General features: G+C 41.4%; 1 protein-coding gene across 2 annotated transcripts in view; it reads left to right on the top strand.

The window, feature by feature from the left end:
• The window catches only part of RBMS3 (RNA binding motif single stranded interacting protein 3), a 1,259,852-nt gene that overhangs the window by 6,150 nt on the left and 1,229,734 nt on the right, over positions 1-23,968 (top strand). The window contains exon 1 of one of the 2 annotated variants that reach the window (XM_074312720.1): positions 17,267-19,124. The exons of the other annotated variant lie outside the window; for it this stretch is intronic. The gene's annotated coding sequence lies outside the window, so the exon portion shown is untranslated. Of the gene's footprint in view, positions 1-17,266; positions 19,125-23,968 lie in introns of those variants that run through there. 2 annotated transcript variants of the gene reach the window in all.

Raw genomic sequence — 23,968 nt, 5'->3', positions numbered from 1 at the left:
TCCAATCCTCTATTGAAGGACATTTTGGTTGTTTCCATGTCTTGGCCACTGTAAATAACGCTGCAATGAACATCAGAGTACCTATATATTTACAGATAAATGTTTTCAGATTTTTTGGTATATACCTAGGAGAGGGATTGCTGGGTCATATGGTAATTCTATTCTTAATTTTTTAAGGAACCTCCACACTGCCTTCCATAACAGTGGCACCAGTCTGCATTCCCACCAACAGTGTATGAGGGTTCCTTTTTCTCCACAGCCTCTCCAACACTTGTTATTCTTTGTCTTGCTGATGATAGCCATTCTGAAAGGTGTGAGGTGATATCTTATTAGGGTTTTGATTTGCATTTCCCTAACAGCTAGTGATGTTGAGCATTTTTTCATATATCTGTTAGCCATTTGTCTGTCTTCTTGGGAGGACTTTCTGTTCTAGAATCTCAAAAATTTGGTTCTCCAAGTAGAAAGAACTTTAAATATTCACTCTCCAGAGAAGTGATTATTATCTCTTAATGGCAATTTTAAGAGAATTCAGGGGTAATTTTATTGAAGAGAAAATTGTCAATAATCCTTCAAATGTTTTAAGTAAAACAGAATAAAACAACAAACAAACAAAAGAAAGAATGCTGTAAATCCTCATAAATATTTACCCCACTGACTACTTTTGGAAATGCTGTATTTCAAGAGAAACTTAATCTGTGTGTTTCATTTATACATCTCAGAGCCATTTCAAACACCACACATCTTATGAACTTTTTTATAAGCCTTTTCAAAGATATTTTTATTTGAACTAAAAAGTCATGTTTTTTTGGCACCAAATGGAGCTTGGGGTGCTGAAGAAAAAGTTACCTTGGAGCCCACAGAGTTCAAGCAATTCTAAACAAGGTCAAAGCGATTCTTCCCATCTCAAATGAGATTGAAATAAAGAATAGAAATGTTCACTGTGTGATAGCATTTGTGAGCCAAAGATTTTAAAAAGAAGTAAAATGTTCTCCTAGAACCATCAAATATCTAAGGTCCAAAACAAATTCTACAAGGAGTAAGCTGGAATTTATTGAATCTGCTCGGTGTGTGTTTTAATAATTTTTTTTATTTATTTGGAGACAAATATGTTTCAAAACATTTTTTTAATTTGTACTACTGACTGTCTTCCTTGGGGTTTTCTGCAAAATCAGACAAGATTTCGGCTCAAATGGTGTATTTGAGAGGTGATGCCAGACAACACAGTACAGAGGTGGAAAATGGGAGAAGGAAGGGGCAGCGTTCACTCAAGTTGTGTTATCAGCAAGTTCCCGCTGTGGGCAGCTGAAGCTGAGTTGTGTTGTGGGAACTCTGGAAGCCAGTGCAGGCCATGTATCTCAGAGCTATCCCACCCAGAGGGTGAGGAAGCTGGAGTATTTATCTACCAGTACTCACGGTCATTGGTTAAGGGCTACTTCTGGAGGATGGTAATTCCCCATGCTTCTGACCTGCCTTGCACACTGGAATGGACTGAGATAAGACCAATGTGATTTGGGATGAACAGACAACATCTGCTACTCTGACATACATTCTATGTTATTTCAGAGTAACAATTGTAGGTTTATGATGGGGAATCAAGAAAAGCTTTATCCAAGTGAGTCTGTTAAAGCAATTTCTCAAGCAAAAGAAAGTTTGTGATTGATGTAAATGACGATTTGAAGGCCTAAATTGTTCAGAGTTTAAAACCGAAACTCACTGTGTGTTTGCTTTGACACTCCACTTTCCTTTACATGTGTCAACTGGCCAAAAATAACTCTCCAGAAAATCCACCAAAAGAATGGTTTATTTGGGAAAAGAAAAAGAAACAAGATCATCCCACGAGTGTGTGAACTCACACTTGCCGGGCAGTGTTCCAACCGGCCACCCACCTGCAAATAACCCTGATTCCAAGATGGCTTCTCTATTTTTTAGCATCCCTTTTCTGGAAGTAACCACAAAGTTTAACAGGAAGTCAAGACTAGAGAGTTAACAAGGGGCCCAGCTCCACCCATAGTCCTCCCAGCTCCTTGGTAAATTGTCTTAAGACGCCAGTTCACTTTTATCACATGAATGATAATAGCTAACATTTATTAAACACTTACTATATACCCGAAACTGTGCTCAGTGTGTAAGTTTGTAATAAAAGATGTAATCCTCACATGTTTTGAGACATGTGCTAATGAGACAGGTGCTACTGTCATCCGTATTTTACAGATGAGGGGACTCACACACCAAACGTTTCTGTAATTTGCCCAAGATTTTGTAGAAGAGCAGGAGTTCAAATTCAAAAGGGCTCTGGAACCCTGGCCTTCCACACTACATATACCACTTCTGTGGGTAGTCCAGTGTACATGACTTACCCATTCTGCATTTCTTCTTTTGGTATTTAAGGTCTTCATGATTGCTTACTATAGTAACCGCTGTGACTAGAGATGACTGCAGAAGCCGGCCTCATCTACATCACAAGTGCACATTTGAATTTGATGTTCAGCAGCCATTTATAGATCTGATCAATGTTGATGGTTAATTGCTGCCTGAAGTGCCACTGCCAAAACTGCTCTTTCCTAGACTGCCGATGGACTTTCCCAGTGACCTTTGGGACTATCAGCTGTCTGAAATGGGGCATCCGTGCCTTTTCCCATCCATCTTCGTGGAGCAGTGAAATGAGAAAATTATTTTTGGAACAAGCATTCTTTTTTCTGCACTTTGACTTTCACCAAGTTTTCAACTTTGTGGGAATTCATGGTCATCGTGAAATGATACTCAACTTAAAAATAATGTTATAGAACAAAAAAACGCCTTTGGGACCAAGTAAAGGCTGAACATCTGAGTGTTTCAACACACATGGAAACCATGCACATGCACAGCAGATGGAAAAGTTGGAGACAAGGCCACCTCTTTTTTATCCCGTCGCATGTGAGCAAAAGTGAAACACTGGTTTTGTCTACATATAGTGCACAATTTTAATCTAGTCCACATGATAATTTATATACAGAAACTGTTTAGCATGTCTTTGTCTGAAATGGAAGGTTCAAATGTCATGCCATAGACCAATTTTGTTCATGTGTTTTTAAGTAAAAATTTGTTGTGTGCTCCCAAAACAGGATGTGGGTTAGGAAGAAGCCATTGTAAGAAAAGTAGTACAGCTTTTCGAGAACTATTGACTGAGCAGCATAAGTAAGGTTAGTCTATGTGTTTGCTTTCCAATTTGTAGGAAGACAAATAAATATCTGGTATAAACGCACTTTCATTTATAATGTTGTGTACTTTGGAATTGTTTTTTTTTTTTTTTAAGTGTAAGTCCTCAATTTTTAAAAATTAACAAACATTTCTTTTGGTCTCAAATTACTGGAAATAAATCAAAGTTGGAAATATTTATTTATTCTTATGAAAAAATGTTACTTAAAGTTAATTTTATATTTTAAAAAGAAAGCAAAGTGATCTCCAAAATGATAGAGTGGTGAGTTTTACCCCAAGTTCCAGGAAGGCTGTTTTCCAGGTATTATTGCAAGACCTCATAATACAATGTAGGGAAATAATAAAGAGGTAAGCACAAATAGATGCTTTTCTAGAAGGAAAATCATTCTAGTTATTAAATTCTTGGGAAGAGTAAATGAAAATGAAAATTGTATCCCTAATTCACAGGACTTGGTGAAAGTAATTTCCTTGGATTTTTAGCGGTTGTGACAAGGCTTTCAAATGAAGCCTGTGACGGAGCCCGTGGAACCCACCGGACAGGCCTCAAGTCCACACAAGCTGAAAGTAGAATGCGGAGGGCACAGAGCAGCAGCCTTTCTGGTAGAAAGGACCAGATCCCAGCTTGTCCAGGGAAGCAACCTTCGTAAGAAGACATAGGTGCCCAGTGACCACATTTTACCATAGTAAGTTGATGATAAATGTCTATGCTGAGGGGGGAAAAATGGGTTACAGGAAATTCCAGGAATGGATGAATAGGCAGCAGGGATGATGACAGCTTTTTGTTCTTATTATCATTTACTTTTCTTGATTACTGACAATGTATTGGGAACTGAATAAGATGTTTAATAATCAGCAGTGAAAGGAGATACCAGTTAAAGGAGGAATCACTCACAGTGTATGACCTGGGAAGATGGCCAACTGTGGCAGCAATCTTTAAGGAGATTTTCTGGCCCCTGAACACAAATAATTTTATGTTCCCTGAGATTCTATAGCATCTTCTCCACTATTTGTCCCTCTCGGGAATTTGGAACTGGGAACAGAGAAGCAGAAATTAGTAGTTGCTGTAGGTTAATGGAAGCTGTTTGTGAAAAGGTCCATAAACTTGAATACTGAGTCTCCAGGCTCTGCCTAGATCTTGTGTGTCAGTTAGCTATTGCTATGTAACAAATTACCCCAGAACTCAGTGGCTTAAAACACCAAGCACTTATTAGTTAATACATACACTTATGGGTTGTCTGATCTCTACTAAGCTCACTCATGCATTTTAGGGTTGTGTAGGGGCTCTGATCTTGGCTGGAACAACTCTTATCCATGTCTCTTTTCCACTCGTGGGACAGATGAAATAGCTCAGGCATGCTCTTCTCATGGCAGTGGCACAAGTGCAAGAGAGTAAGCAGAAACATGCAAGATTTCTTGAAGTGTAAGCTTGGAATTTACATTGCATTCTATTTGGTGCAAGCAAGTTACATGCCTGAGCATGGATACAAAGGTGGAGAAATAGACTCTGCCTCTTTAATGAGAGGAATGACAAAGTCATGTGACACAGAGAAGGTATAAAGCATTGGGGCCTTTCATACAATCTACCGTACTGCTCTGGCAGAATACTAGTTGTATTGATTGTTTAGCCCCCGTATCTATTCCGTACATGTACTGCTTTTCCCCACTCAGAAGGAACAAGCAGGAAGCACATTTGAGATTGCTGCACTCCCAGTTCAGCCCACAAGCATGGGCAAAGGAACGAGCTCTACAATTCTTACCGCGGTGGTCCTGGGTAGAGGAAGCAAAAGACAATGGACCCAACTCTGATGCATTTATATTGGCCACCCACTGGGACAGGGGAGGAGCAACAGATCTCCTGTAATCGAGGACTTCCCCAAACAGGCTTAGAGTTCAGTTTTTATTCAAATCCCTGAAGTCCTCCCATAATTCCACCCAAGTTTCTGCCTGTTACCTTCACTGGGGAAGTCCATACCCCAAGACATCGCAGAAATGCTGCCATTTCCAAATTAAGCTTTTACATCCACTTCCTTGTACCTCCGTGTCATTAAAATATGGGGGTTGGTGGTTTGCTGTCATGGGGCATTTTCTTTGGTGGTGGCTTTCCCCACGGTAGAAGATCACAATGGAATATGCCTGGTCAGTGCCAGTTTTATCTGCCCGGAGGAATGGGGACATTTTTCTAATTCACACGCAGGTGTCACATAAGTCAGTGGTAGCCCTAGCTTTATTCGTTTTCCTTTGGTGATAATCCTAATGCCGGGTGATTTTCTTCCAAGTTAGTACAAACCATAGATGCCTTTACGGTTCAAATTATTCAAAGAAGCAACTTCTGTCTTCTAGTATAACTTGCAGTCACCAGTTGATCTTAAACTAACCTTTTTTTTTTTTTTCCCCTAACTCTTCTTGTATTTTGGTGCAAACCTATTTTCCCTCAGAATGTTAACTCTACTCATTTCTCAAGTACTACTTGAGTATACTAATATATTTTATTTTCAATTTTACTGTTCATCTCTGAGACTAGCTAAGACTAACTCTGGTTCCTTGTATGCAAAAGGACCTAACTAATACGTTAGCCTCAGAAATAGTTCAGACACACCAGGATTGCTTAATCAACATGGCAGCTCTATCTGCAAAAAGTTAAAAAAAAAAAAAAAAAAAGGGAAAAGGCCAAAGTAGTCTTGGCTTTATTAGCAACATCAGGCAATTACCGAATCTGCTGCAATAAATGGCCAAGGTTATGGCACCCATAAAGTTTAATTTGCATTCTGAATATTAACAATGTGTTCACTGAGAATGCAAAGCAGGCCCTGCAGGATGTGAGCAGCTAAATCAGTGCATTTCAGGATTTCTTTGGTTCATGCAAAGTCAGGGGGAGACTAACTTGCTGGTGTGTGGTCAGCCTCAACCTTTGCCACTTGAGCAGGACATATGGAGCATGGAAGCAGATGGTCCTTCTGGGCTACCCTCGGAGGAGACAGAGTCACCAGATGGTCTGATGTAAATTGTGACTGGGCTGCACTGCAGCCAATCGGATTATCTGGGTCATTTTGGGGATTACTGTGGATGGCCAGGAGATTGATTAGTCTGCCATGATTGGAACCTGCTGGTAAGAGGATGAAAGGAGTTAGCCAATTGCACCAAATGTGTGTTTTTCCAAGATGCCCAGTGAGAAACTGAGATGACATTGTGCAGAGACTCTGAAATTGCGTGAGAGGATCTTACTGCTGGAGAACTCAAACATACAGGAAATTGTATTTCCACATCAATGAAATGTATAGGAATCACACTACTAAATCACAGGGCAAGTTGTTCTAAGCTCAGACCGCTTTCACACGACTTTCTCACACTCACCTATCATGTATGCATCAGTGGGCAAAGAAGGGAGGCCAGGGCTCTGACCTATATTGGTAAACGTCTCTGCTTGATTGCGTGAGTCTCCTGCTCTTCCTTTCCCCATTCCTGGGCACCTGTCACACGTCAGGGTTTCCAAGGAACCAATTGGGAGCAACGCACTGACAACTCCCCAGTTTGTATAACTTAGGCTGTCCTTCCAGTATGTCTGCCGGCTCCACATCTAACTGCTCTATCATGGTCACAGCACAGGGGGCATCAGTCTTGGAAAATCATAGGGAATTATTTTTGGTGAAATCAGGTGGAATTTTAGGACACCAGGAGAGAGCAAGAATGAGGGAGAGAACAAGAATGAGGGCGAGAGACTGACCAGAAGGATTTCACCATCCTTTATTCCCTAAAAATGCAGTGCCAAGCCACACTCAAATGTGACCACAATAGAAGGTCAGAGTCTTCAGATGTCTAACGCTCTAGAACCTCAGATTGGCTTGGTCCACTCAGTCTTGCAGGTAAGGGTGGGGCGGGGTGGGCAGGAGAGAGGGAAATGAATAGAAGGCAGTGCTCCTTATCTAAGGTTGAGGCTCAGAACACCACAGTGGACCATTCCAAAGGAGGACCTGGGGGAACTGTCCCAGCCCCTTTGATTTCTGAGGTTAGGGACATGGACCAGCTATGACCTCCAGACAGAACTTCTTTATCTCATTTGAGATGTTGATAAACAAGGATTTAAACATTTACACCTCACTTTTTTAATAAGTAAGTTAACATAATCTTTTCAAGATGAGGTTTTGGGCAAGGAATTTTAATTGTAGCTATCTTATAAGGACAGAACACACACACACACACACACACACACACACACACACACACACCAGCAAACAAACTTTACAAAGCCTAAAGAAATGTATGGAACATACTAAACAATTTAAAATTATTGCTATGCAAATCAATTAGAGAAAAATATGGGAAGAAGAAAATACAGGTCATCCATAATCCCCAACTTGGGTTTTGATGTATTTCCTTCTAGTCATTTTTCTGTTTGTGTGTGTGTGTGAATAATTTTATAAACATTGCATTACTGGTGTACTCACTCACACACAATGACATGCTTTTCTGTTTAGTATCACATGATAATCTTCCCCTCCTGCCATTACATAGTCTTAAAAACAATGTAGTTTGATGGCTAGACTGTACATGAAAAGATTTATCACCATCATCACCATCATCATCCTCGTTCCTATGCCCCGGTAACCTCTTTAGGTTTGTAATTCAGTCTAAGCACGAATCTTAGCTTCTTTCTTGATACCAACAAAAACCCACAGACAGAACCATTTGTAAAGTATAATATATTTTCTGGGCTGGTGTAGGAGGCTGTGAAAGAGGATTTTATGTGGTGGCATTGCAAAAACTCCAAGTTGAAGAGCCATATTTCTTCCTCTGAAACCTTCTACACACCAGCAGACACTCTCATCTTTACCAAAATGCTCACCTCGGGCCCCTTGCAGGCTGTTCTCTCCTCTGCACGACTCATCCTCCCCAAGTCTGTTTTGCCTCCTTCCCCAGAGCAAACCCTGCTTTTTCTCACTGTATCCTGGAGAACAGCTCAGTTACGGTTTCATTACTTGCACTATTGCAGTGAGTCTCAACCAGGGGCAGTTTTGTTCCCAAGAAGACATTCGGCAATGTCTGCAGATGTATTTGGTTGTCACAATTGGGGGTGACACTGACATCGAGTGGGTAAAGGCACAAAGAATGCTGCTCTACCTTCTACAACACGCAGGCAGCCCCCACCCCCAACAAAGGATTATCTGGGCTGCAGTATCCACTGTGCTGAGTCAGAAACGTGAGGGCAGCACCCGGTGTTCTCCAAGCCCCCCACTGTTACCCCAATTAGCTTGCCAAGATAGCTCCAAGGAAAGACCGTTATCTTCCCATGAGGGATTGTGGGAAAGAGATAACAGTTCCGACTCTGCACACGAAGAACTTGCGGTTCTTCTTACCCGAAGATGTAGAACGTGCCCCAGTTGCTCAGCTCTCAGGTTGGCTTCGAGAGCTGTGCTGTCCAATGTGATAGCCACTTGATCCATGTGGTTATGAAATTATTTTAAAGTGAAGCACAATTTAACATTCCCTCAGTCACACTAGCCACGTTTCAAGTGGCTACAACACGTGTCTGGTTAGCAAACTGTACAGCACGGGTAGAGAACATTTCTGTCATCCCAGCAAGCGCTACTGGACAGTGGTATTGTAGAGCTTCTGACACGTGTCCTTTTCCTCTAGGACCCTAGACCTCTCTCACTATTCTCTTTTGTTCACTTCTATAGACCACCTTGTTCTTGATGATTCAGTCAGCAAACCATGGCAGTTCTTGCCCTCAACACCAGCTGAAAGTGTGTCTGGGAAAGGTATTCCACCTCAGGGATGAGGAGAGTAAGTCAAGGTGCTTAGGGCCTTTGAATGGAATTGTGCAGTCCTTGAGGGCAAGGAACTTCTTCTTTAAGGGTCCACAGCACACAGCAGGGTGCCTGGCTCATGCTTAGGATTTAATAAACAATTATTCAGTGAGTAGGTGAAATTAACTTATCTATAGAGAGTCTAACAAATTACATACCTGTGTGTTGGCCTGTGTCTTGGACACTCTAACAGAGTTGGCCATCGAGTTGTTTTCCTGTAGTGAAAAGCTGGATGGCAGGGTGGAGAATGGGAATTTGCATTAGAATGGTCAATTTCCAGTCCCTAACCAGCTAGGTGACCTTGATTGCTTAACCTCTGTGAGTCTCAGTTTCCTCCTCTGTAAACCAGGGATTTAATTTTGATTTATCTACCTCCTGGGTTTTTGTGACATGTGAATAGGGTAGCATCTGTGATAGCACTTTGTAAAATATAGATACCGGTAGTAATTATTATTGTAATATACAGTCAGTGGTCCTGGTTAGAATTAGCAGGGACCATATATTTTTTTCCTACAATAGAACTCTAGTGCTCAGATTTATGGTAGCATTTGTTTATATTACTACTGAAAAGAGATTTTAGTTCCTTTGAGCTTATCCGTTGATCCTCTTTCTGTTTTTTCATTAAAAAAAAAAAAAGAATCTAGTTCACAGGGTTCTGCTAAGGAATAGCTAATGAATTACGATGCTATAAACGTCAAGCAATGACAACAGACTTCTCTCAGGGGCCCAGTATCAGTGCATTCCACGACATCAGTCTCATCTACTTTCTTTTCAGCTTGGCATTTAATGCCACACCTGATGACATCCCAGTCTTGTCTTCAGAAAGTGGTGTAACAGAATTTAGCACTTTTGTCATCATCCATTGAGCTGATTTTGAGACTGCTAAGAGGGTTGAAAAGCAAGGTCAGCTGGATCCAGTCATAGCAGATATTCTAGATATTGAAACATGCTCTTCTGAAATGGCTGATGTGTCTACACTACATGTATATTGAAATTCATCATTGCGGTTGTATTTCCCCCTTCATTTATTTTATGTGTGTGGGGGGCGGGGGGCGGGATCCAAGTTGAGGGATTTCAGTTGTGAGACTTCCTAGTTGTAAGCAATATTTCTGCAGTATATATTTCCACCCCCTTGCTCCAATTGCAGTGCTCTCTACTTCACTTTATTCATATCCTATCCACCTTTCTAGGCCCGTTTTCTTATTCTCTTGTGCCCTGAACCTTTTTGAGAATACTGCTATGACTTTTTCCTTCCGTCCAGTAAGACAATGATAGAAACTTGAGGTTGAAAGGGACCTGAAAGGTCTTCTAGCCTCAAACAGTCTACATTACTTAAATTTGTGCCAACTATTAGGTTGGTGCAAAAGTAATTGCAGTTTACAAGGGTAATAATTGCAAAAACCGCAATTGCTTTTGCACCAACCTATAGGTGTTCAACCGGTACTTGAACAAACTATTACGTCATACCCATTATCTTAAGAGTTAATAAAAATGGTTCTAATTATCTTATAACTTACTCTCACTCTCTAGTGAAACAGTCATGCATTGTTCCTTCTTGATCTCTTTTAACCGTTAATATAGTGCTAAGTATTTGTATTGATTAGGATTCCTTTTGGCTGCATGTAACAGAAAATTGGAAGAAGTTGACTTAAACAAATAGGGCCCTATCTTCTCCGATAACAACAAGTCTCAGAAATGGGCCACTACTCTTGTTGATTCACTGGATCAGTGATGTTGGGACCAGCAAAATCTTTGCTGTGGATCTCTTTGCTGCAACAAATGTCACATGGCTCCGTGGTCACATTCATAGCAGGAGGAGGGCAATAGCATCTATTAGTTTTTATCAGGAGCACCACAGCTTCTCTAGAAAAATTCCATTAGCTTTATGCTAATATCAAATTGGCTAAAGCAATCCTACCACCCCCTTGTAGCTGCAAGATTAGCTGGAAAGCTGAAAATGGGGTTGTCATGTTTGGCATATCCCAATAATAACCCATGTCCTAGGGCTAGACTTACTGCCTCTCCCCAAGGCCTTAGGGTTCTGATAGCCAGGAAGGAAGGGATGATGGCTCTTAGGATAATGGCTACTGTCATCGATTGTGTTCCTCCAGAAGCTGGTCATGAGACAAGGTTGCAAGCAAAAGGGATTTATTTAGGAGGTAATCCCAGGAAGCACTGGCAGGAGAGTGGAAAAGTGATAAAAGGGAAGGACGCCAGTGCAGTGTATATTAATGAACAGGTTCATGCTACAGGCAGCTGGGGCTCATTCCTACTCAAGACCTCTCTGAGACAGCATAGAACGTGTGTCAGAGCTGTCCCATCTAGAGGCAAAGAAGCTGGGGCATTTGTCACCCATTACCATCCATCCTTGGCTGAACGCTCCTCCCAAGGACAGTAACTGCCCAGCACCTCCAGTTTATCCCACGTATGGATTAAGCATCTTCCACAAACAGAGCCTCTAATGCTTGTGATAAGAAGCCCCCCTGTACTTGGGCATGGTGAGTGTCTTGGATTATGTACAGGGTCTGCTATACTACCTCAGTGCCTGTCACAGTACTTATGAGGTACTCAATATATACTTTAATTTACTGAACATTTGTTGAGTGCCCACTACTTGCCAAGTACTGTGCAAGATATTTACTAATTGATTTATTCTTAGACAGATGTTCTTGATAATACACAAAAACAAAACAAGTGGTATTTGCACTCAGATATTGATAAATTGTAAACTGCACTTTCCCGGAGGCTGTGACCCTTCCCCCTTCCCTATTCAATATTGGCCTGTAAACTTCTTGTTCCTATCAAAGGAATCACTCAGTCCTAGAACATTCTGTCACTGTACATAGTGCAGTTCTTAGGAAACAAGCTGTTTTATTTAATGAAATGCTTAGTGTTTCATAGTTCTACTTTGTCCTTAAGAGCAGACATTTACTAAATAGTCCATTAGTTGCTTGAAAGAATGAATGCCTTCTTTTCTTATTCTAGAGTGGTGATTTACTGCCATGAGCTATCTGGCATTATAACCATCATCGTTCTCTTCTTAGTAATTAAAATCAGGAAGGGACTGTCACGAATGTAGGTCTTGGCTTCAGTCCTCCCTGAGTTATTCTTAGGTACCCACTACAGCAGGAAGAATATAATCAACCTACCATTTGAGGCTAGCTTTGCTCCCGTGTGAGGTCCTCTTGTGCCTAATGGATTGAGTCTGACGCTGGTGTCATGACTGTTTTACTGTCAAGTTGTCTGCTCCCCTCTTCTCTGGCGTCACTCTCCTGCTCTCAGTGACCACTGATGACGTGTGTAGTGCAGTGGACACTATGCCTCTCTAGCTTCCATCCCACCTCTTTGCTGTTGTGGCAGGTGTGGTTTGGTGCACTTGACCACCACCCCGAGGTCCAAGGCCAGGACAGGATTGGTTTGCATCAATCAGATTATATTTTGTTGGCCATCATGATTAGTTCATGGGAGGGTGTGTAATATAATTTAGTTGAATAAGTGTAGAGCCAGCCTGAAGACAAAGATGATACAACAGAGAAAGACAGATCCAAGAGAATAGTAGTGACATAAAGTCAAAGCTCAGTTCAATCTGTGCCAGAAACTGTATTATTTCTAGAAATTTTAGTTCCACAGACCCATAAATCCCCTTTGTTGTTAAAACAGTTTGAGTTATTTTTTGTTACTTACAGCCCAAAACATCTTTACTGAAACAAGTAGCTTATGCTTCCTTTCTGGTTCCAGCCTTGAATTGACCCTGCATTTCACTCCTAATCCCCTTTTTGTTTCACTGGGTTCCAACTCTGGATTCCAGTCACCTAATACTCCTGGCCCAGCTTGCCAATATCGTCTCAAAATGTGGCCAATGCTTGACGTGGAAAGAGCCAGTCATCCAGCTTACTAAGATGTTCTTAGACATGGAAAATTGCTATGAAATATATGATCATTATGTCCTGTAATAGTGAGTGTCTTTCAATTATGCACTCCAGAATGGTTGCCTTGTTCTAAATATATGTATGAACTTTGAGCCAAGAAAATGGTGAGGATAAGCCTAGTTCTGGAATTGGTGTTCAGGGTTATTACTCCCACGACAAGCCAAAATTCATTTCTTTATAAATGGTGAGTGATTAGCAATGGAATCTGGGAAGTGTAATTTTCAGCTAATTGTGTTTAGTGTATCTCACCTTGCACTGATCTCTGCGGGAGAAGTCATTTCCATTCATAAGATCCAGTCAAATGCAAGTCTATGCCTTTGATACAACGACTATCCTTCAATGCACTCCAAATAGTAGGAAAGGAAAGAGTCTTACTTGACCATATGACAGAGTTACAGTAGTTAGTGAGGAGGGTTTTTACCATGAGAAAGATTTTAAGAACTGGAATGGGTTACTCAAGATTAGGGGACATATTCATTTGGAGATCCTTAAAAACAGAACCAATGGATTCTCATTGGTTGGACATGGTTAAGTGAAGAGTTACTTAAAGACAATGCAAAATAAAGTCTTCAGATGTTTGATGTTTGACACAGAAAAGCACATACTTAGTTTCATGACAAAAGACTCAAGGGAAACTTCAGAATGAGTAGCATTGTAAACATAGAAGCAAACATTTGCAGCATGTTGAAGGTATGGCTTTTTTCTTTTTTCTCCTCAACAATAATTTCATAGACTTCGTTGACCTCTGGTATTCCAACGCACAGCTGATGGTAAAATAGGTCAGCTTTGGTTGAAATCTGACAACTACATGGCACACAGATTTTGCTCTTACTTTGGCCATCTTTTGAAACCTTGCTTGGTGTTCCCACACATGGTCAGAGGATATTTATAGTTTGCTCAGTGTTCTTGGAACTCTTAATTTAGAAGCAACAGGTACATCTAATGACTCACCCAGTCGTGTTGATCATGCTTTCTAATTCTAATTTAGAATCCAGTGATTTATCTTCCTTTCTGTGGCCACTGACTTATTCAGAAATCTTATTTCTTGCTTCTGTTACTGCTGTGGTGAACTAGTTGGTTTCAGTGCCCTCTAGTCTTATCCTTCTCCAGACTTCTCATAGAAATTTCCTACCTCTTCTTCCTTACAGCTTAAAATACCACCGCCAACCCCCCTTCGTACACATGGTCTAATGTCTGAACTCCTTCATGATCTGGATCCAACCAACCTTTGCATTGACCTCTCATTTCTCTATGCCTCTATGTTCCCTCTACCATGAACAGTACACTCCCTCCTATTTATTCTTCCTTGATAACACCTCATCCTTCCAGACAGAGCCCAGACAATGTCTCTTCCCAGACCCCTCAGATGAGTTACATGCCCGATGAGTTCCCATAGCACTTTGTGCCAATTTCCATCTCCTGATCTCCTTGGAAGGCTAGAGCTGTGTCTTATATTTCTGTATTTCTGGAACGTATCTTAGTGCCTTGTGCAAATCCTTAGGAAAGGTTGGGGAAATGAATAGATGAATGAATGAGATAAATACTATGGTTTATTTTCTCCTAGGGAAGAAGTGAATGAATCGGGCTCATTATACACTCCTGAGAGGTCTAGATTCTGGTCGAGCAAAAGTGCTACCCATGTAAGAAGACCATAGTTGGCCATGTTTAGATTGTATAATCAAATCTAGATTTCTGATTTACTGTCTTACACAAAAAGCACGATACCATGGACTTCTACCATTGAAACATCCTGAAGGAAGACCCGGCTGCTTGAGCTTACCCCACCTACACAGGCAGGTTACCTAACTTGATAGAAAGGTGCTATGACCCCTGTAGTTTGGTAACGGGAGATGAGGGCTTCAAATTGAGGCAGAAATATTCGTTTTCAGTGTGTCCTCATATACCCAAACTAGAATCTCCTCTGTGGGATGAAAAGGTTTCAAGGGATCTTTTAAGAGTGGATCAAACAAAATAAAGGACAAAAATCATATGATTATATGAATTGATGCAGAAAAAGCATTTGACAAGATAAAAAAAGTGGATCCATTAACATTCTAAATTAAAATGGAGTCTAATAATACCTAATGTATGTGTATAAATGTGATAAGTAAGAGCTTGAGGTAATTTTATAATTTAGTCCATAATAACCCGAAGGTGTAGGAACTATTATTATATCTGTTTTACAAATGGGGAAATTGAGGCTCAGAGAAAGTTAATAATTTAGGAAACTTCCCAAAGTCACACATTTACTAGTGGTGGAGTTAGGGATTTGAAATTATACTGTAAGACCTCAAGGATTTATATTCTTCATTAATCACCTCTGTGAAGCTTAGCCACCACAGAAAGCAACATGTGCAGATTTTCAGTTCTTTTTACTGAGTCAACAAAAGCATATTGAAGTTTAACTATATAAACAAGCTAGCAAGATAGGAAGTATTAAATATTGAAAACTAAGAATCTGAAACATACGTAAGTATGTAGGGGAAATATAATTCTCCTACCTGCACAAACGGGTTATTATTCACAATGTAATAATGAAAGAACTGAGATCAGACAGAGGGAGACTCAGATATCTAAGGTCTCAGAGTGGTTGAGGTGGGGTTTGAAGAATAGCCGTCACTTGGAAATCCTTATTGGGCTCAATTGTTCGGAGCTGGTAAGACTTTTACTTAAACTTTTCATGGAAACATAGCTCAGCAGGAAACCTAATGCCCGAAACCCTGCTTATTACTCACAATGACTAGAAGACAAGGTTGAGTCAACGATTTTTGCCACTCAGTGTCAACTGTTCTGGTATTAAAATGAGCTAAAAACCACAATGAGACACCACCTCATTCCCATTAGGGTGGCCACCATCAAAAAGGCAGAAAATAACAAGTGTTGGAAAGGATGTGGAGAAATTGCATGTTGTTGGTAAGAAAGTATCATGGTGTACACACAATGGAGAACAATCTGGTGGTTCTTCAAAAAATTTCAAATGGAATTACTAGATGATCCAGCAATTCCACTCCTGTGCATATGCCCCAAAGAAATGAAAGCAGGGACTCAAAGAGATGTTTGTATGCCCACGTTCCTAGCCACGTTATTCACAATAGCTGAGGGTCCATGATCAGATGAATGGATAAACAAAATGTGGTATGTACATATAATGAAATATTATTTATTCTTAAAAAGGAAGGAAATTTGACATGAGCTACCGCATAGATGAACCTTGAGGACATTAAGTGAAATAAACCAATTACAAAAAACACAACAAAAACAGTCTACAAATAATGTATGATTCCATGTGAGGTACCTACATGAGGTACCTAGAATAATCAAATTCATAGACAGAAAGTAGAATGGTAGTTGCCAGGAGCTTGGGCTGGGGGAAATGAAGAGTTGTTTAGTGAACACAGAGCTTCAGTTTTGCAAATGAGAAGAGTTCTGGAGATGGGCAGCCGTGGTGGTTGCACAACAATGTGAATGTACTTAGTGCCACTGATCTACACACTTAAATATTTAAAAAGATGGTCAATTTTATGTTATGTGTATTTTGCCACAATTGAAAATAATTTAAAACATGAGTTCGCTAGGTGTATCATTCAGGATCCAGTCAGGAAGGAAACCAGACACCACTCTTAATTTTCAAATGGAAGGAGGGATTACCATAGAATAGGTCACATGTGTGATGGCAGCCAGAGCATGCTGAGACCACCAGAGGTTAGCAAGAGCAGGAGGCTGGTCCCACTCCTTGCGTAGGAGATCCACAGGGAGGAGGGCGTGTTACCTAATCCCAGAATCAGACTATATGGTAGGAGTGGGAACCACGCAGGGGGTGCTGCTGCCCAGTAGGACAGCTGGGCATGGCTGGCAGCTGGAGATGAAGCTGCTGCAGGATACAGCTCAGGCAGAGACAGAGGGAAGAAATACCCCAGCTTCTCCTCTCCTTGCACTCTCCTGTTTTCCACCAGTGCCTCCCATGGACTTTAACCGGAGATAAATTAGCAAGGGAGCCCACAAATGTAGTTTCCTGTGACACAGAGCAAAGCAGGGGACACAAGAAAGACACTCAGGAATAGGTCTGAGAGCAAGCTCGTGAAACACGAACCAGCACATGTGGCCATGCAAGATTTCTTTCCCTGTCACTTCAAAAGCTTTCTCAAATTCCTGTAAACACTTTTTAAAATTACTCTCCATTGGCTTTCAAACATTACAATGCTCAGGGATCCTGGTTAATCTCAGAGTAATTGACCTTCTGTAGGTTGGAAAGCTTCACAGATAGAAGAGAGAAATGCTTTTGAACAGAGGTTCAGTTTTGGGTATCATTCTATGCTTCAGAGACTGTCTCTGGGCAGACCAACTGAAAATCATCCTGAGCTAAATGTCATTCTATTTAGTTTAGTTTTGATTTCTGTTTGTCATGTACAAGCTCGGATGGAATAAAAGTCTCACTATTCTTTTCAACTTGGATCAGAGTTCACTTCCTTCTCCCTTCCCTCACCCAAATCTAGGTTAGTACTCCTTTGCTTTGCAACCTCAGCACCCTTGGTTTACTTGGAATATGATACTTAAAACAATTACAGCTTTTTTGATGATTTGTCTATTCTTTCTGCATAACCTTGTAAACAACTTGAGAGCGCAGATGGTATGTATATATATTTTTTTCATATGTACCTGTGTGTATGTGTGTACAATTTTATCTCTGTCACTAATAACTAACAGGAACCAGTGCAGAGCCAATCACAGAGTAGGTAGTCAATGCTAAATGTTTATGAATGAATGACTAAACTGTTTGATGAAATAGAATTAATAGGTTTCAGTAACTGAATGTGGAGAGATGGGGACAAGAGGAGTTAAGCTGCATGTGAGCCATTGACTGTTGGTGATTAGGAAGATGGATGCTGATAATGTACATAGTGAAGAACAAGGTAAGGAAGGCTTGGTTTTAACCAAGAGCTTTGTGAATTTGGATTTTGAAAAATTTCAGTGGACCATCAAAACTGTGGAATTGGCTTCAGAAGAGATGGCAGGGCTGTGAGTTAAGGATTGGAAAGTCATTTTTCTAGGTGGGCTTCGTAGAGGAATCATGATGTGGCAGCTTGTTTTACCCACAGATGGCTGCAGCGATGTTTCCTTCTGTCCTACATGCTTTAGCACGTTGCACCTTCTCCGCAGAGAGGTGGGGTCTATGTCGCCTCCCCTTAAACCTGGGTGGGCCTTTGTGTTTGCCTCAACCAGCAGAGTATAGCAGAACTGACACCAGGTGACTAAGTCATAACAATGCCTTGTACTTCTGCGCCTTTCTATTAGGTTCTTTGCTCTTGGAACCCAACCATCATGCTGTGAAGGCTGCTTGTGAAGAAGCCCAAGCAGCCTTTGGTGAGCCCCATGTACAGAGGAACTGAGACCCAGAGCTCCCAGCCAATAGCCAATACCAACTTGCAAGCCCTGTGAGTGCGCCATTGTCAACATGGAGCCTCCAAGCCTAGTAGAGCTGCCCCAGCTGATGGTGCATAGAGCAGAGGCATGTCCTGTCCACCAAGTTGTCTGCATCACAGATGTGTGAGGAACATCTACTATTGTTTGAGGACATTGAAGTCTGGGGTGGTTTGTTACACAGCACTAGATAATTGATATACCTACGAGTAGGTGGATGAAAGGATCGTGAAATCTGAGTCAGACAGGCTTGTGTTCCAATCTGTGATTCTGCTACAAACAGGGTTGTCTCTTTAGTTATGTGACCTAGGCTATCAGAACCTTAGTTTCCTTGTGCATAAAATAGAGCTAGTATTGGCCACTGCCGAGAGTTATTATGATAATTAAAAGAGATGCTATATGTAAATGCCTAATGCTGTGCTTAATTTCTTTGATGATTGATCATCAACACTATTTCCCTGAGATGAGGGAGTCGAAGCTTCACGTGTTCTCTGAAGAGTCTATGTATGTGGAGTAGGACAACTCACTTGGAGATGGATAAGAAAAGAAGAGTGAAAAAGACAGTTGGTGAAGAATTGTCAGAAGATGAGGAGGGAATTAAGACTGAGTAGGTTCTTGAGAAGGCTGGAGCAAAACGCAAGACAGAAGGCCAGCTAAGACCAAGAGCCAAAACAGGCGTCAACTTTGGCAGTGAGGAAGTGACTAGTGACACATAACACAACAGTGTCAACAGAGGGCCAGAAGCCTGCATGCTGTGGGAAGTAAATATCAATAGTTGGTATGTACTTATGCCTTAACTTCTAAGCATGTATGATATCCTTAAGGGGCATGAGAATACTGTTATATTAAAAAAGTATATATTACCCATTGGAATTTTAGTTTCCTTACTATAGTGGTCCTCTTTTCTCTAGAAATATATCCAGGTGAATCTTGCAACTTACCATCCACCCTCTACTGGTTTTCCCTATGAAATCATATATTATGTTTCTCGCTGTCTCTGGGGATTGTTGCCTGTGTGTTTTATATTTTTGTTGAAATTCCTGGTTTTCCAAATTGTCTTGCCTAATTATTGCTGTAGCAGTACATACTCTGGTTCCAAAATGAAAAGCAAAGTGTGCAGATAAAAGACAATGACTAGGGGCCGGCCCGGTGGCTCAGGCGGTTGGAGCTCCATGCTCCTAACCCCGAAGGCTGCTGGTTCGATTCCCACATGGGCCAGTGGGCTCTCAATCACAAGGTTGCCAGTTCGATTCCTCGACTCCCACGGGGGATGGTGGGCTGTGCCCCCTGCAACTGGCAGCAGTGGCTGGACCTGGAGCTGGGCTGCGCCCTCCACAGCTAGGACTGAAAGGACAGCCACTTACCTTGGAAAGGAGGTCCTGGAAGTACACACTGTTCCCCGATAAAGTCCTGTTCCCCTTCCCCAATAAAATCTTTAAGGAAAAAAAAAAGAATGACTAGGAGATCAATGGCCATCTCTAGAAACAGAAAAGATTTGCTATTAATAGATGGAAATGAAAGCATACCATTACAAACTACAGCGAGTTTCCTACCCTCACTTGGTTATTGAATGCTTTCAGTGTGCACTTAACTGCTTAGAAAATATCTACTATTGTTATCTCAGAGTCTGAGCTGAAAGGAATTATAGGTTCCTCAATTCATAAAAAAGGAAATGGAGACTCAGACATGTCCTTGTGCAAAGTGACAGTTATTTACCTTCCTATAGTAGTTTGGGGAAATTGATACCAACACGTGATCATCAAAGAGGCCAGTCTTGTTTTACTTTCATGAAGTCTAAATTTTCCAAGATGAGATGCAAAGTCATTTCTAAGACTTCACATAAAAGGTTTTTAATATTCATTCTCAAACATTTATTTAGTTCCCACCGTGTGCGAAGCACTGCATTAGGTGGGTCTTCTAAAATACACTATGCAAGGGAATGAAAGATAATTTGTGGCTTAAAAAGCCAAATTATGAAAATGCAATATTTATTAGGCACTTGTAAGATAAAAGGCACTTGCTAGAGCACCACCTCTGCAAAGCTTTACACCTCTGTAACATTGCTAGTTGGCTCAGTTGATAGGAGTGAGATGCTAATGAGAAATGGGTCAGGAGTTTAATTCTTGACAGCTTTGCAAGGAATGTTAATTCTGCCCATTCACGTCTAAGACCCAATAAGTTACTGTGTTTCCCTGAAAATAAGACCTAGCCAGACCATCAGCTCTAATGCGTCTTTTGGAGCAAAAATTAACATATAAGACCTGGTCTTATTTTTTTTTTTTCAAAATTAGTTTTTATGTTAATTTTCTATTAATTTGAAATATACTTGTAGGTTTTTAGATCCGGTCTTATTTTATTATCAGACTGGGTCTTATATAATGTAATATAAATATAATATAATATAATGTAAGACCGGGTCTTATATTAATTTTTGCTCCAAAAAACGCATTAGAGCTGATGGTCCGGCTAGGTCTTATTTTCGGGGAAACACGGTAGTTCTACATTGACAGGAGAGTGGCGGGTAGAGCTGATGGTGGTCTGGTGACTACACAGGAGCAATGAGTGGATACTGGAGGCAGGAAACGGAGCTATCCAGGGTGGGCTCCCGTAACTTTCCTAACTATAGGAGGCACCAGGCAGTGAGGGGGATTGGAACACGGGACATGGGATCTGCTGATATTGAAGAGAATTTGTTTGGGGGGATTAACACTTCTTCCCCACTTCTGATGTTTCTTTCCCTGTGTTGGGAGTTCGAGTAGCATAATATCCCTGGCATGTCTCCTCTCTTTTACTCTCTCTGCCCCAGGAGAGGTGTTTTACTTGCCTAGTGAATTTGGGAAACATGAACTGAGCTTACTGGCCTCTTGCTTTTACTTCATGGTAGCTAGCTGCCTGGAGGGCGCAAGTACACAAAGCTTGCAACAGCCCTACAACAACCCGACACAGCTGTGACTGGGTGGGGTGGTCTGCCCAATCCAGGTGTTCAGAAATAGGAAGACCATTTGCCTATAGATGAAAGCTACCTCCTCCAATGTAGACTTTTTCAGTAATAAAGGTGATGTTTGGGCAATGATCAAGTCTTGAACCAGCTCAGCAAAGCTGGCATTCTGTACAAGATTCAGGAGGCCAGAACCCCCTCTCCCTAGGTAGGATTGCTCCAGTATTGCTGGGGCAGAACGTCCGGGACTGCTCTTAACACCGCAGAGTCCTGGAATATTTTCAGGTGACCTAGAAGGTAAAGTTAAAAATCCCTGGGATTCCTATGTCCATACACTACACCTATAACTTTAGCTAAGAATCCAGTGTATATTTGCACAAATGAAGGGTCGGGGGAATCTTCCAAATAATGCCTAGAACAATGCTTAGGGCTTGTGGTTTATTCCTTAAGTTGCCTTGTTAGGCACAGGATACCAGCAAGGTTGTATACACACAGAACTGGGTTTGACCTTTATAGACCATTACTGAGGGGAGTGAATATTTTCTTCTTTCATGGTCACTCTGCCTCCTCCCTTCTGAGGTGGGTTGGTATGGATTGTGAAGAAACTTGCCCTCACTTTCTGAAGAAAAGGACAGCCTGGGTGCGGTGGTGGGGGTCTTAAGATGCCTGCCTGCATGAGAGTCAGGACAAGTTCTGAATGGCCTCTGAGCTCATGAGCAACCTCCTGAAGTGGGGTTGTCTGAAGTCCCTTGGAGTTTCTTTCCTGAGGACAACAAAAGCAGCCTATTTATTGGTTTCCGTTGCTATGAAGTGACCATCCTCAGAAGTGAGGCTGTTGCCTTAGCTACACATTTCTTTGTGGGCATAATCTTGTATTACACTGTACCAGATCAGGAGCTGAGCAAGGCACAGACTCTGCTAAAATATTCCCCTAGTGCTAGCCTCCTTTTATACGACAGGTTGTGGCTAATGCAGCTTAGAAATGACACGTGTCCGTTTCAGTCAAAGAAGAGGGCCATTTTAACACTGCCCTCTTCCCTCTCAAGTAGGGATTTGCTTATTTTTATTCTTATATGTGTCAGTTAAAATAATGTCCCCAAGTAATCTCTTTCCTGATCATACTCACCCCACAGGGTTTTGGGGAGGACTGCAGGGAATCGTGTATGGAGCACACTTGACAGCTGGTAGGCAGTGCTGTTATAATTGTGGTTGCTGTTCTCATCCTGGGGAAGGGAAGATTCAAGGGGGCTGGTGCCTGTCTTTAAATCATGAATAATTTTGTTTCATCCCATCCTATTCCCTCCCATCCATTCCCTCCTGTCCCCTTCTCACCCCTTCCCTCCCATCCCTTCCCATCCCATCACCTCCCATCCCATCCATTCCCTCCTGTCACCTCCCCTTCTCTTCCCTCCCCTGCCCCACCCTTCCCTCCCATCCCATCCCATCCCACTCGTCCATCCCCTCCCATCCTCTCCCATATCATCCATTCCATCCCTCCCACCCCATCCCTTCTCATTGATTCCATAGATTATTTCCAGTCATGGTAATTGTTGAGTACATTTCTATTTTGAATTTTATTTGCTATCTTCTGGAATCTTAACTCCTCGATCCCTCCTTTGTTTTGTACTTTGTCTTCCATTTTGATAGAAATCTTCAAGTTTTTTGATATTTATTTTCAACATAGATGTATTTATTCAACTTAATTTATTCAACTTTCCATTATACATTAATAAGATGCTGGGGGAGGGGGTGTCTTTATGTCTCTTCTATCCTGAATCCATTTGTAGACTTTTGTCTCTTTTTCTTAAGGCAGTTCCAAATGCATCCCATGTGTGCTGACGTTTGAAAGGGCTGTAAAATTAAAGCTACGTAATTATGAATGCTATGAAAAAGGTTTTGACAACTTTTGGTGGCGTTTAATTCAAGTTAAACTCCTCTCATTCAAAATAACAAGCATCATGTTACTTATTATGTAAATGAGGTGGCAAGGCAGATGTTTTTCATCCTGGTGCATTCACTAGGGATTAATACATATAAAAACCAAGCAGGAGGGGCCTGTGTTCACCCTGGAAATTTGAATACGAGTTGAGCAACAGGAAGGAGCTGCTCTGTCCAATACAGGAGCCAATAACCACATGAACCTAATTCAATTTAAATGTTAAAATGAAATAAAACTTAAAAAAAAACCAAACATTTCTCAGTCACACAGTTCGTGTGTTCAATAGACACATGTGGCTGGTAGCCACTTATTGAAGAGCACGGGTATAGGACATTTCTGTCATTGTAGGCAGTTCTGTGGGACAGTGTCACTAACCATAGACGTATTAAAACAGAGCTAGGGATGCTTGTAGATTCGTCTTATCAATTGGAACTTTACCCATAAGGATTTGTTAGAACCTCTCAGGATGCGTGTAGATGCATAAAGAGCCAAGAGATGAAGGAGGTGCGATCAGGTCGCTGCTGGTTGAGTGCCGTCTTCCCGTGTCATGAGGATGTGCTAGAGCTGTGCTTCTCAATCTTTAAATGTGTGTACACATCTCCTGGAGACCATAGAGTACACATACTGATTGAGTAGGTCTGAGGAGGGCCTGAGAGCTACTGCTGCTGCTGCTGCTGCTGCTGCTGGTCTGGGGGCCACACTTGAAGAATCACTGATTTACAGCATTGATTCCCAATCTTGGCCA

The sequence above is a fragment of the Rhinolophus sinicus genome, linkage group LG10 (assembly GCF_036562045.2).
Source record: "Rhinolophus sinicus isolate RSC01 linkage group LG10, ASM3656204v1, whole genome shotgun sequence".
Classification (NCBI taxonomy): domain Eukaryota; kingdom Metazoa; phylum Chordata; class Mammalia; order Chiroptera; family Rhinolophidae; genus Rhinolophus; species Rhinolophus sinicus.
The sequence above is the reverse complement of the archived record's forward strand: the minus strand, read 5'-3'. Positions and strand labels throughout refer to the sequence as shown.